A 14,729-nucleotide genomic window follows, 5' to 3' on the forward strand; every position below is an offset into this window, starting at 1 on the left:
CATGTGCAGTCTATCGATAATCGGACAACTGGTCTGAATCATGCCCAGTATTTTAAACAGAGACATGTTCACACTCTAAAGAGTACTTTCAGGCACTTGTATTGGATAATCGCTGATTTTAAATAAAAAAAGGAAAACATTTCAACCTACGTTGCCACACAGCCAAGAATTCCCCTCTGCCCCAAAGCGCCACCATCCCTCCGCTACCGTAACAGTTCCGCACAGCGGTAAATCCCCTGTGAAAGTGCACAATCATCTTCTCTCCAGAGAGCGCTTTAGGAAATGCTGTTTTTGGAATGTGAAGCTCTTTTCAATGGAAATGTTTACCATTCCTTAACCCCCGCTGTCTGACTCCCGGCATCTGTTTTCAAATTGGAAAACTCCATCGAAGAACATCAAAGAAATTAAGAGCGCATTAGCCGGGGAACAGTGTTTTATGTGCTGTAATGTTTTATTGTAACTGATATTTCTTCCAATAAGCCCCGGAATCCGAGCTGGAACGGGTCAGAGTCCGCTATGGAACATGAAATAATATATAATCCCTTCGCTTCGTTCCCACCCAATCTAAAGGCATCATTTCTGTTGTCAGGTTTGGAAAAAAAAAGTTTTGCAGTTAAAATTATACAACGGTCTAGAGGTTTGGCTCCAGTTTAGGTTTAGAGGGATACGGTCATTTGGTCTACAGCATTGGGTGGACACCGTTAGGTCGACATGGGGATAGGTCGATATGGTTCTAGGTCAACATGGGTCAAGGTCGACATGGGTCTAGGTTGACATGGGGTTAGGTCGACAGGTCATTAGGTCAACACAAGCTTTAGGTCGACAGTATCTAGGTCAACAGTCAAAAAGTCGACATGGGGTTTTTCACTGTTTTTTGAGCCAACATGAGCCGACAGGTGGTATTTCATGCCCTACCATCCACTAGGGAGTGGTGGGAGAATAGGATAGTGTGCCTGAAGCATTGCGAGCGATGCGAGGGGATGCGGTGCACTTCAAACTGTGTCCATGTCGATTGTGTTGACATTCGGTAAAAAAAAAGCGAAAAACCCCATGTCGACCTTTCGACTGTTGACATAGCCCATGTCGACCTAATGCTTGTGTCGACCTAATGTCCTGTCAACCTAAACCTAGAACCATGTCTGCCTTTCCCCATGTCGACCTAGTGGTGTCGACCTAATGCTTGTCGACCAACATACTGTAGACCAAACGATCCCAACCTGGTTTAGATTAGGAGTATTATATTCGTATTATCATTAATTATTATTATTAATAGAATGTAAAGGGCCATTTTTTATTTTTTATACTAATATGGGAGTTCTAGTAAAGATGGAATGTTGCCATGGCGACCAATCAGATTGTATTATCTTATAGAAGCTTAATAAATAAGAAGTAGATTCTAATTGGTTGTTATGTCTTAGTAAATAAACCCCCAACAAAATAACCTAAGGAGGAAATTCAATATGTCGCTGTTAACCCCTTCATGACAGAGCCAGTTTGTGCCTTCATGACAGAGCCCTTTTTTTCAAATCTGACATGTCTCACTTAAGTGGGGATAACTTTTTTTTGCTTTTACTTATCCCAGTGATTTTGAGATTGTTTTCTCGTGACACATTGTACTTCAAGTTAGTGGTAAATTTTGGTCGATACAGTCTGTGTTTTTTTGTGAAAAATACCAAAATATCGTGAAAAAATGGAAAATTTAGCAATATGCAAAATGTCACATTTTCTGCTTGTGAGACAAATAATCATACCACTCAAAATAGTTAATAACTAACAAAGACCATATGTCTACTTTATGTTGCAATCATTATTTCCACCCCCTTTTCATTTTTTTGGACACTAGGAGGCTTCAAATATGACTAGCAAATTCTCAAATTTTCAAGAAAATTTCAAACACTGATTTTTTTAGGGACCAGTTCAGTTCTGATGTGACTTTGAGGGACTTGTATGTGAGACACCCCCATAAATGATGCCATTTTAAAAACTGCACCCCTCACAGTATTCAAAACAGCATTTTGGAAGTTTGTTAACCCTTTAGGTGTTTCACAGGAATTAAAACAAAGTGTAGGTGAAATTTCAAAATTTCTTTTTTTTTGCAGATTTGCAATTTTAATACATTTTTCTAAGGAACACAGTACATTTTACTAGAGAAATGTGACTAAAAATTGATTCCCCCAATTCTTTTGTTTTCATAAATATCCTATATGTGGCCCTAGTGTGCACGTTGACCAAACCACAGGCTTCATAATAGAAGGAGCACCTACTTGATTTTGGAGCCTCCTTTTTATGAGATTATTTTTTAGGCACCATGTAGGTTTCTAGGCACCATAAGATGCTAAAATTTAGGAACCCCCCCACAAGTGACCCCATTTTGCAAACTACACCCCTCAGGGTAGGGGTATAGAGTACATTTCAAACCCCCAGGGGTTTCACCAATTGTGGTACAACTGGGCAGTGAAAATGAAAAAAATTAATTTTTCATTTTCACAGCTCAGTTGTATCAAAATTGGTGAAACCTCGGGGGGTTTGAAATGTACTCTATACCCCTAGATGAATTCCCTGAGGGGTGTAGTTTGCAAAATGGGGTCACTTGTGGGGGGGTTCCACTGTATGGGTGTTTCGGGGGTCATTCAACCAGAATCTGTGCTGCAAAATCCAAAAATCACTCCTTCCCTTCTGAGTCCTGCCATGCACCCAACTGGTATTTTTTGGTCACATGTGAGGCATTGCCGTACCCGGGAGAAATTGGGGCACAGATTTTGGGGTGCTTTGTCTCCTTCATTCCTTGTGAAAATGAAAAATTTTGAGCCAGATCTGCATTTTTGTGTAAAAAAATTTAATTTTTTACACAAAAATGCAGTTCTGGCTCAAAATTTTTAATTTTCACAAGGAATGAAGGAGACAAAGCACCCCAAAATCTGTGCCCCAATTTCTCCCGAGTACGGCAATGCCTCACATGTGACCAAAAATTACCAGTTGGGTGCATGGCAGGACTCAGAAGGGAAGGAGTGATTTTTGGTGGTGGAATGAATGGTGGGTGCTATGTCGCATTAGCAAGACCCCCGAAGCACCAATACAGTGGAACCCCCCCACAAGTGACCCCATTTTGGTCACCAGCTTTGGGAGGGGGGCTGGCGCTGCGGCTGGCGGGGGGGTGGGAGGGGTGCTGGCGCTGCGGCAGCCGGGTGGGTGGGAGGTCGGGGGGCTGCCGGGTGGGAGGGGGGGGGGGGCTGGCGATCGTTGGTGATCGGTGCGGTATACACACACACACACACACACACACACACACACACACACACACACACACATATATATATATATATATATATATATATATATATATATACAGATAGCGCAGGCCTTATGCTTGCTGGCGAATCGCCAGCAGCATGCTGCTGGCGATCCGCCAGCAACACGGCGCGCCATCTGACTGAGACGCGCGTGCGTCCCCCACGCACGCGCGTCTCAGTATCCGGGCGGCCGGGCGGCGAGGCGGACACAATACTGTCCGCCTCCCGCTCGAGGGGGGCTGGGGGGACCCGAGGAGGCTGTGGGGGGGTGCGGGCGCCCGGTGTGGGCACCGGGCGACCGAGGGCAGCACCGTCGGAAGGGGACGCGCGCGCACGTCCCCTTCCGACACACAGATGGCGCGGGAGCAGGGAATGGCGATGGCGACGCCATCGCCATCCCCTGCAAAGATGAGCCCGGCCCCATCTGTATATATACATATATATATACACACACATATATATATATATATATATATATATATATATATATATATATATGTGTGTGTGTGTGTGTGTGTGTGTGTGTGTATATATATATATATATATATATATATATATATATATATATATATATATATATATATATATATACATATACATTTGCAATACTTATTTTTTATTTTATTTTAACTTTTCTAGCAGCATGATGCTGCTGCTGCTGCTGCGGGAGGGAGGGGGGAGGAGGGCAGCGCTGCGTGCGCACCGGGGGAGCCGGGGGAGCTGCTGCTGCTGCTGCCGGGTGAGTGCCCGGCGGGTGGGAGGGGGGGGCTGCACATCGGTGGTGATCGGTGCTGCACCGATCACCACCGTTTTCTGTGTTACCGAGCGGCTTAGCCGCCGGTAACACAGGAAACGCTGTGATTGACTGTTCAGATTTGAACAGCCAATCACAGCGATCGCCGACCGAGGGGGGCACCCCTGCCCCCCCTGGGCGACGAGGGGGGATGTCTGCTGTCAGGGACAGCAGACATCACCTAACTGTCACTGCGTCTCTAGACGCAGTGACAGTTAGAAGTCATGACGTATATATACGTCAACGGTCGGGAAGTACTTCCCGACCATGACGTATATATACGTCAAATGTCGTGAAGGGGTTAATTTTACCGTAATTTAAAAAAAAAATTCACAATTTTTTTGCCCAATGTTTTTATTTCTTTTTGCCAATTCATTTTTTTTCTACAGATGTGCAGGGTCCGGATTCAACCAGATTTATCCAGATTTCAAAACGGAATCTTTGGAGTTAAAACATGTGACATCCGGGCAGCCAATAGGATCCTGTTTTGAGATCCGGGTAAATCCGGACCTGCACATCTTTTTTCAGGGTAATATTTACCCGGTGTCCAAACCCGGACAGCGAACGCCTGCAGCGAGTTACTCACTCGCCTACCGCTCGCAGTGGGAGGGAGGGTCTTGGCTCCCCCTTATGGGAATGCCCAGCATTGTATGGGCATCCCCATGAAAACGTTGGGCGTTACCATGGGTACACGGACGGGCCGATGCCTGCTGCAGGTGGGTGGCGGTCGTCACAGGACCTCGCATGGTACCTAAGGGGTTCGGCAGTGGGGAGGGTCATTTGGGCGGGCGGCGTCGCAGTTTACTGAGCCAACCTGAATTAGGGCCTATATACAACTCAGATTATATACACCTCAAAGATGCAATGCAAATAGCCGAAGGCAACACCAACAATCCATGGCCATCTTAACATAAGAGCGGGCCCCTAGGCAAAATAATTTGGGGGCCCCTCAACCACATTCCCCCCCAGCAGCAACAGCAGCAGCGTTGTCCAGGCAGTAGCGATGATGGGCGATCCGGGCACCTGGGGCTGGGACGGTGCTCATAGTGCTATTTGCCGGGCGGGAAGCGCTGGTGATTTTGAAAAGACTGGCCGGACGCTGATGCTCAGCCAATCAGCGTCTGGCCAGTCTTTTCAAAATCAGCAGCGCTTCCCGCCCAGCAAACAGCGCTACAAGCTCCGTCCCAGCTCACTCTGCCCGTCACCCGCAGCAGCTCCCTGGGGCAGTGCCGTCTCCCCCATTGGGGTGAGCCCCTACAATCCTTGGGCCCCTGGGCAACTGCCCATTAAGCCCAATGGGAAAGAGGGCACTGCAACAATCGCTGACACTAGTAAACTGCTCCTGATTGGTTGTTTACCAATGTTCCGCTGATACCGATTACATCATCTTGCTGCATTACAGATTGCTTAAGTTTAATTGATGAATAATTGTGTTGTTTACAAAAGTAATGGTTTACAACATGGTTGCGATAAGTGTCTGTGTTGTGTGCGAGCCTAAACCTGGGGTATAGGCTACTGTTGCCGAATTTAACGCATTTTAAGATAATTGTCTTTTGTATAGAATACACTTTTGCATCTTCAAATCTGCCTCAGGGGTAAATCTGGACAAATCTGCCTTAGGGGTATTTAGGAGATAGGCTGCAAGGTTGTGTTATACTATACTTTCAGACAGAAAAATCCCAAAAACCCAGGTATATCCCGGATACAAAAACTCGGGCACAACTAGGCAGCAAGGAGCAAAAACCTGGGTATTTCCCGTGTCGACCCCTTTCACACAGAAGCTAGATTTTTCCTGCAAAACTCTGTGTGTCATAAGAAAAGGACAGTTTTAAAGGCACACAGAGATGAGATCATGAAAAGTGGGAGGTGTCTGCTCACTGCATTGCATTAAACATGGCTGACAAGTTGCAGAACCTGGAGGTCATGAGTGCTCTGTGTGTTTTGCTGCTTACAGCAAATCAGAGCATTATGCAGATGCTTACACTGTGCTACCTGGCACAGTGTTATGCAAGGAGGAGGAAGGCACAATTTTTGGTGGAGAGGGCTTCCACTCGACGCAGGTATTTGCACTGGAGGAGAGCACTGATTTTGTCCAGTGTTGCGCTACACGCCACTGCCACGCCCACTCAGCCAATCAGGGAAGCTGAAAAGATCAGCCAATCGCGCAGCGCCAGGCTGCACAGCCAATCAGCATGATTTTTTTAATAGTCGGGAGAAAAACACGGGTCGGACCCTTTCACACAGCCGCAAACACGTGTCTGACACAGGAAAAACCCAGGCAAATACCTGGGTCGAAGTCCTGGAACTTTAGACCCGTGTTGACCCTTTCAGACAGAAGAAAAACCCGGGTCGACACGGCAAGAGCAGGGAAATTCCCGGGTCTTTTTTTCTATCTGAAAGGGGTATTTTACGGTTTTGGGATTCCCCCTCTTAATTCACAACGCATTTTGCCACAATCGCTAACTTTCCTACAAACCACTTAGAGGTATGAGGGAAAAACCAGCAATTTCTGCACAACCGCAATCGTTACGATAGTTCGCATCGTTGTGTGTTACGATAGTTCCGCATATATTTAGCAAGATCTTCAAATGCATCTTTTATTCTGGGTCTGCTTCAATTCTCAATTACAAACATATTTTATCTTCTCAGCCGCACAAGCAAAAAAAAATCCTATGAAGTCTGGACTAAAGAGCAAATGCAAGACATGTGATGTTATTATGCAACTCCATCTGTTGCTGCTTCACCCGAGCAGCCTCCATCTGCAGCAGATGTCTCTGTACAACTGCATCTGCGAGCAGAAACTCCCACAGCCCAGAACACGGAGATCCTCTGTCCGGCCTTGTGTGGCAGTGCCAAGTGTACACGCATGGGAGAGACGCCCATTACCAATTACCACGGCTCTTACACACTGTGGCAGTTATTCTGGTTCACTCCTTCTGGCAAATTCCTTCTCAAATGGACAAAACCATGTGCACTGCAGGTGGGGCAGATGTTACTTGTGCAGAGAGAATTAGATTTGGGTGGGGTTTTACTTCAAAGTGAGATCTATATTGCAGTGTAAAAATAAAGCAGCCAGTATTTACCCTGCACAGAAACAAAATAACTCACCCAAATCTAATTCTCTCTGCACATTTTACATCTGCCCCACCTGCAGTGCACATGGTTTTGTCCATCTAAGAAGGAATTTGCCAGAAAGAGTGAACCAGAATAACCCCCTGTATCTGGAATAGGTTCTGGATGCGGCTCAGTAATGGGCGAAACGCAGAGGACAAGTACAAAGTGCGGAACTAATTAAAACTTTATAAAAGCAATATATATTATATTATGTGCCTGATTCAGGTTGCCTTGCTAAGCAGTGTACATTCGGTGGACCCCGAATTACAGCACATGTACATGATCCCCTTGCATGTCTTGCATTTGTAAGACCCATACTGGGCATGTGCGGAATGGGTCTTGCGATGTTGCTCGCAAACACCGTCAGCGTCCGGCAGCGCCAGGGTCTTCTGCGCACACTTCCTGGACCCAGGTGTACAGATACTATGTCAGGTTTTTTTGTCATTCATAGAAATACAAGACAGTACATGTACCATCCATTACGACGGATTCAACTTTTTGGTTTTGCTTTCAATTTTAGATCTTTTTTTAATTTTATTTCAGTTTAAGATAAATAATCCTCTGGACTGTTATAGTCATATAAAGTGCAAAAGTTAATGATAACTAAAGGTCTAATAGTTTCAGCATCAACTTATTTTACGCGTGACGTCGTATCGGAAGCGTCTGACTTTTTCCTCGGGATTTGGGGATCTTTGTTTCGTTCTCTGTGGTTTCCTAATATTAAACCCACAACGTTACTAGAGTTTATTTTCTTGGCTTATACAAATATCATTTTTTGGAAAGACTAAATGTTCAGGTCCTGGTGGATTTGTCTTTACTATCTGATGACGCAGCGATCTGCAGGAGCACGTGGCTGCAGGAAGCCTCCCAGAGGATGAATTCCCATTGCCTCCGCTGGATCTTGGATCAGCTGTTTCCTGTATGCGCTGTAATCACACAAGTTTCACCTCTTGGAGACTTCCATAAAGAGGTTGCCTATAATTGTACATCCACTGCCCAGGCCAGTACGCTGCTCACCCCATACTTTGGCCATGCCTCCTCCATCACCAGGGCCTATCAATGCTCTCTATAGACCAGCACACACATACTGTACATAGGTCCTCATTTGTGCTTCCTTCCAGAGAAGGACCGGGGGTATATTTTGTTCCCAGCATCCTTTACAAATGGGCACAACAAATGGATAGGTCTATATGGGCACACCTGTATGGGTTAGACGAGGGGTGGCCAAGTCATTCCTCAAAATCTACGAACAGGTCACATTTTCCAGACCACCTAGCTGGTGTACAGGTGCAGTCATTACTAACTGTCACATTTCCCAGACCACCTAGCTGGTGAACAGGTGCAGTCATTACTAACTGCCACATTTCCAGACCACCTAGCTAGTGCACAGGTGCAGTCATTACTAACTGTCACATTCCCCAGACCACCTAGCTAGTGCACAGGTGCAGTCATTACTAACTGGTACATTTCCCAGACCCCCTAGCTGGTGCACAGGTGCAGTCATTACTATCTGCCACATTTCCAGACCACCTAGCTAGTGCACAGGTGTAGTCATTACTAACTGTCACATCCCCCAGACCACCTAGCTAGTGCACAGGTGCAGTCATTACTAACTGTTACATTTCCCAGACCCCCTAGCTGGTGCACAGGTGCAGTCATTACTAACTGCCACATTTCCAGACCACCTAGCTAGTGCACAGGTGTAGTCATTACTAACTGTCACATTCCCCAGACCACCTAGCTAGTGCACAGGTGCAGTCATTACTAACTGTTACATTTCCCAGACCACCTAGCTAGTGCACAGCTGTAGTCATTACTAACTGCCACATTTCCCAGACCCCCTAGCTGGTGCACAGGTGTAGTCATTACTAACTGCCACGTTTCCCAGACCCCCTAGCTGGTGCACAGGTGCTGTCATTACTAACTGCCACATTTCCCAGACCCCCTAGCTGGTGCACAGGTGCAGTCATTACTAACTGTAACATATAATATACAGTACATAGGACAGTTCCAAAGTTTCCGTTAAAGTCACATACCTTTGCCTTAACTAAGGAGGGATGACTAAAATAAAATGCAAAAATTCTGGCTATAGGTAAAATGGCCAACTCAGGCTTCAAAGGGGTGGGGTGACCCCAAATTTCTGCCGCTGCCCCCTATCTATGGATCCTGTTGCGCCCCCTCCCATTAGGTTGTTGTAACTGCATTTCAGATACATGTTATTATGTATTTCTTTCTGTGCTGTCTCCCTACAGGGGAAACAATGTGAATGTACTGATCTTTGTCACTGGCCTGTTACTTATTCCATCCATAATTCTGTTGCTATGGATTATTTACACCGCAATAAATGATTTCTCCTGGGATAAGCACATGCAGTATACATACAATCCCCCATACAGTCAGATATCAGATACAATACAGTGCGCTCGCTGAGTGATGTTCTGCAGCCATAATGAGTCCTGGGAGGGATCTCCTGCAGCCACCTGGGGAACAACTCCTAAAATACATGTGTTACAGTACATCAAATATTCCATATATTCCAGGATAATATCTCCAGTGTGTGGCCGCAGTTATAGCGCAGAGAATCACTTATGTTTATGCCCATATTATTCTGATGACTGAACATTATACAGCTATTCCCATGTGTGATGCCTTCAGATGCTATTACTAATCCAAGCAAAATAATTCACTATGTATAACAGTCTGCCCACGTTCCAAGCAAAACAAACAAAGCAACGGGGCAAATGCTGCACTGCAGGTGGGGCAGATGTAACATGTGCAGAGAGAGAGAGAGATAGAGAGAGAGAGTGTTAGATTTGGGTGGGGTGTGTTCAAACTGAAATCGAAATTGTAGTGTAAAAATAAAGCTGTCTAACGTCTGTGGGCTACATGCAAAAGCAGGCAGTATTTACCCTGCACAGAGAACATGTAAACGTATTTGCTCACCTTGCATTGCACCGTGTTACTTATACCCCTTTCAGACAGAAAAATCACAAAAACCCAGGTATTTCCCGGATACAAAAACCCGGGTACAACTAGGCAGCAAGGGGCTGACCCCCTTTCACACAGGAGCAAAAACCCGGGTATTTCCCTTGTCGACCCCTTTCACACAGAAGCCGGCTTTTTCCTGCAAAACTCTGTGTGTCATAAGAATAGGACAGTTTTAAAGGCACACAGAGATGAGGTCATCAAAAGTGGGTGGTGACTTAGGGTGGCCAACTCATCCCTTTAATCCGGGACACATATTAATTACACAGGTTCTGTGGCAGTTTAAATCCAGGTGAAATGGAGTCTTGAGGTGTGGCAGTTTAAAACCAGGTGAAAGCCAGCCACAGAACCTGTGTAATTAATATGTGTCCCGGATTAAAGGGATGAGTTGGTCACCCTATGGTGACTGCTCACTGCATTGCATTAACCATGGCATGACACAAGGATATGTTGTAAACAAGTTTTATTGTTTTTATATACTGGAAGGTACATGTTACCTCACATGGCTGTCAGTATATTTGCAATGTTTGAGTACACTGTGGCATCTTTGACTGTCCCAGTCATCTGTTTGCCGATATCCTCCTCCCCTCTCACTGCCAGCAGCTCTCACCTCTTGCTTCTACCAGTGGACCATGCTATCCTTTTTTCAGCTCCCTAATGACCTCAGAGGCCAGCTCCATTGCCATGCCCTCCCAGCCAATCAGAGAAGCCTATCCTCACAACCAATCAGCCAGCACCCCACCAGGAGAGCCAATCAGTGCCTAACAATGTGTAATAATCCCAAAAACCCGGGTCGTTTCCTTTCAGACAGCCGGCGACCCGGGTTTTTGGAATACAGACCCGGGAAAAACCCAGGTAAATACCTGGGTCGAAGTCCCGAAACTTTAGACCCGTGTTGACCCTTTCAGACAGAAGAAAAACCCGGGTCGACACGGCAAGAGCAGGGAAATTCCCGGGTCTTTTTTTCTGTCTGAAAGGGGTATTACTTACAAATTAGACACATACTTTGTGAAAGTGCAGCAGGATGTGCAGTGAGGCTGTTGAGGCCATGAGTACAGGTGTATGAGAACACAAACTGTTTTACTGATTATTTCCATGAAATATTGGCTGTATGTTGGCCTCGTCTAATGGACTTTAAACTTGCTGAAATACTATGTTCTGCTGTTAACATCCTAATATTGTTGCTCGTCCCCTGAGTGAATGCCATGACCTTCAGACAAACCAAACTACTTATATTCCTTTTGAACAAAAAAAAAGATATTAAAATGAAATAAAAATAAAAAATAAAATCTTAAACTGATATTACAGGCCCTGTTTAATAACGAGCCTTACTACCAGCAGTATATTTTATTTAGTATTCCACTGCTACTAACCAATATACCATTGGTAGTAATAACGATACTTAATGATCCAACAAGATCTAGCGATGTCGCACTTCCTCTGTGTCATCCTCCACTGCTACCAGCGACAGGCTGATGTGGCATCTCCCTCCCGCAGACCATGCAGTGGCTTGTGGGTACCAGCACTTGTTCGACAAATGCGTTAGATCAACATGGGTTAGGTTGCGATGTCGACATGGTTTTTTTCAGTTTATTGACCCGAATGTCGACACAGTCAACATGGACACAGTTGGAAGTCAACCACTGCCCCTTGCATTGCTCGCTATGATTGGCACACTATTTTATTCTCCCACCATGCCCTAGTGGATGGTAGGGCATGAAATACCGCCTGTTGGCACGTCGGCTCAAAAAACAGTGGAAAAACTCATGTCGACCTCGTGACCTGTCGACCTAACCCATGTCGACCTAACACATTTGTCGACCTAAACCCATGTCGACCTTGTCCCATATCGACCTAGACACCTGTCGACCTTCATCCATGTCGACCTAGAACCCTGTCGACCTTGTTGCCTGTCAACCCAACGGTGTCCTACCAATGACTGCCGACCTAAGTCGGGTCGACAATATGACCGTATCCCCAGGCAATACCTGGAAGGCTTTGCTTAGTCTGACAGTATTATCAAATGATAAAGGGACTATATCTCTTTGGGGCCCTAGATTACCTCCAGCGTGTGCGGCACTGCCTTCCTTCTACACCACCCATACTATCTTCCAGCTGTTTTTTAGTTTCTTTTGACAAGATGATATTTTAAATGCTATAAATATAATGTGCCTGGAATCACAAGACCGAAGTCTCGGAAAGAATATTGAGATCACAAGATGCATAAAAAATGCACTCATCAGAGTGGAGATACTGCTAGACAGGAGGAAGCCTGTGTGTAGGGACGAAAAAAACATCGATGGTTCATGGCCGATGTTGAATACTTTTGCCATCGATGGGGGAGAACCAGGTGGTTTCCCTCCATCGATGGAACAGCAAAACAATGTTTTTCTTATTTTTTTCCCCAAAGTGCCGGGACACGGAGCATAGCCCCGCCCATGTCACCCACAAAGCCCCGCCCCCATGTTTTGATTGGCCCACAGACCAATCAATCAAACACAATGGATGACCATCGATAAATAAAAATGTAAAAATATCGATGGTCAGCCATTGCATAGTTTAGCACTATATGGCCAGTTGCAGAATTGTTAATCATGGCAACCATCGATGGGAATGGCAACGATGGCCATCCCTACCTGTGTGTACAGCAGTCTGGGCTCCTCCCCTCTAGCTGACCCTCTGGGCACTAGGGGACTCAGATCCCCCTGCACATGAGCAGGACTCCAGGAAAATGGCGCGGTGCCCAATTTCTCAGTGATGTTCTTACTGTGCACACACACAGTGCCGGGAAAATGGCAGCTGCACCAAATTCCTGGTGATGTCTGCAGTGCTGCTGAAGCTGGCACAGGACTCCAGACGGGTGTGGTATGGGACTCCGACAGTCGGGATCCTGACAGTCATTAGCCCGACGTCAGGATCCTGACTGCCTGTACTCAGACAGCATGGCGAGCGCAAAAAGCCCCTTGCGGGCTCGCTGCGCTCGCCACGCGAGCCACCTATTCTATTCTCCCTCTATGGGGGTCGTGGACCCCCACGGGGCAAAATAGCAGGTGGCCGTCGGGCTCCCGGCTGTCAGCGTTTTGACGTCAGGTAAATGACTGTCGGGATCCCGACTATCGGGAACCCGTCCGGCACCCCTCCAGAATGGGTGCAATGTGGGTTTGTATCGCCGTCCCACCTGCAGGTTGCAGTGTCCCACAGAGGATGCACTACCGCTGCGCGCGGCACAAGTTACCGTTGCTGCCCGTAGCCCATGATCAAAAAGTTATACAAGTGTGAAAAAATATGATCATTATCATGTTACATAGTTACATAGTAGGTAAGGCTGAAAAAAGACTTGCGTCCATCTAGTTCAACCTGGTATAGATATCCATTGCTGATTTGGTAGGTTCTGATATTTTACAGACAAATTATATTTCTTATTTGTACCCATGGATGTTTTTCTCCAGTAAATGTTTGTCCAACTTTGCCTTGAACGCATTTAATGAGCCAGCCGTTACCACCTCTCTGGGAAGAGAGTTCCAGAGTTTGACTGTTCTGACCGTAAAGAAATTCTTTCTACTAGCTGAATGAAATCTATTTTCTTCTAATCTATACTCATGCCCTCGCGTCCTAGATTCCTTTCTAGAAGAAAAGAGGGTGTGTGACAGTTCCTTATATTGGCCCTTGATAAACTTGTACATATTGAGCATGTCCCCCCTTAAACGTCCACTATAGTTACTACGCTCATCTATGTCGGCATGGAGTTGATCTTATATAGTGTGGCGAGCGCGGCGAGCCACCGTGCCCGAAGCGTGGCGAGCGTAGCGAGCCCTGTGAGGGGCCGTGGAATTCTAAGCAAATAGCTTAGTGGGCGCCCAACTAACATATACGTACCGAGTCCATGTAGTAAGGAGATTGCGGTTCTTACAAAGCACATCAATACATCTACATGCGACTAATGTCAACGCTATCAGATAACGAAGCCACAAAGACATACAACTACAGATAAGAATCACATGTACAGTATAGAGCAGGGCTGGGCTATTGCGGCCCTCCAGATGTTGAGGAACTACACATCCAAGCATGCCTTGCATCAGTTTCAGCATGGCCACATAGCAAAACTAATGCAAAGCATCCTGGGATGTGTAGTTCCTCAACATCTGGAGGGCCGCAATTGCCCAGCCCTGGTATAGAGCCTGCCGAGCAGGGCCGGCGCCACCACTAGACAAATCTAGGCATTTGCCTAGGGCGCCGGCCACTGGAGGGCGGCATTTTGTGCCGCCCGGGTACCTGTCCTGCGGCGCTGTGTATTTAAATCTGGCGGCGGAGGCAGCGGGGGTCCCTGCAGTCCATTAGAAATCACGAGCGCTATCCGCCGGGCTATGCGGAAGCGCTTCTAGTGTGAAAACTCTGGCAGCACGGCGCACGCTGATCTCATCCAATCAGCGTGCTGCCAGTGTTTTCACACTAGAAGCGCTTCCGCATAGCCCGGCAGATAGCGCTCGTGATTTCTAATGGACTGCAGGGACCCCCGCTGCCTCCGCCGCCAGATTTAAATACACAGC

General features: G+C 46.4%; 1 protein-coding gene across 2 annotated transcripts in view; it reads right to left on the bottom strand.

Moving 5' to 3' along the window:
• LRRC32 (leucine rich repeat containing 32) overlaps positions 1-14,729 on the bottom strand; it is a 46,274-nt gene that overhangs the window by 5,246 nt on the left and 26,299 nt on the right. Inside the window, exon 1 of one of the 2 annotated variants that reach the window (XM_083170263.1) lies at positions 10,141-10,316. The exons of the other annotated variant lie outside the window; for it this stretch is intronic. The gene's annotated coding sequence lies outside the window, so the exon portion shown is untranslated. Of the gene's footprint in view, positions 1-10,140; positions 10,317-14,729 lie in introns of those variants that run through there. 2 annotated transcript variants of the gene reach the window in all.

This window comes from Crinia signifera, chromosome 2, assembly GCF_055691185.1.
Source record: "Crinia signifera chromosome 2, ASM5569118v1, whole genome shotgun sequence".
Taxonomy (NCBI): Eukaryota; Metazoa; Chordata; class Amphibia; order Anura; family Myobatrachidae; genus Crinia; species Crinia signifera.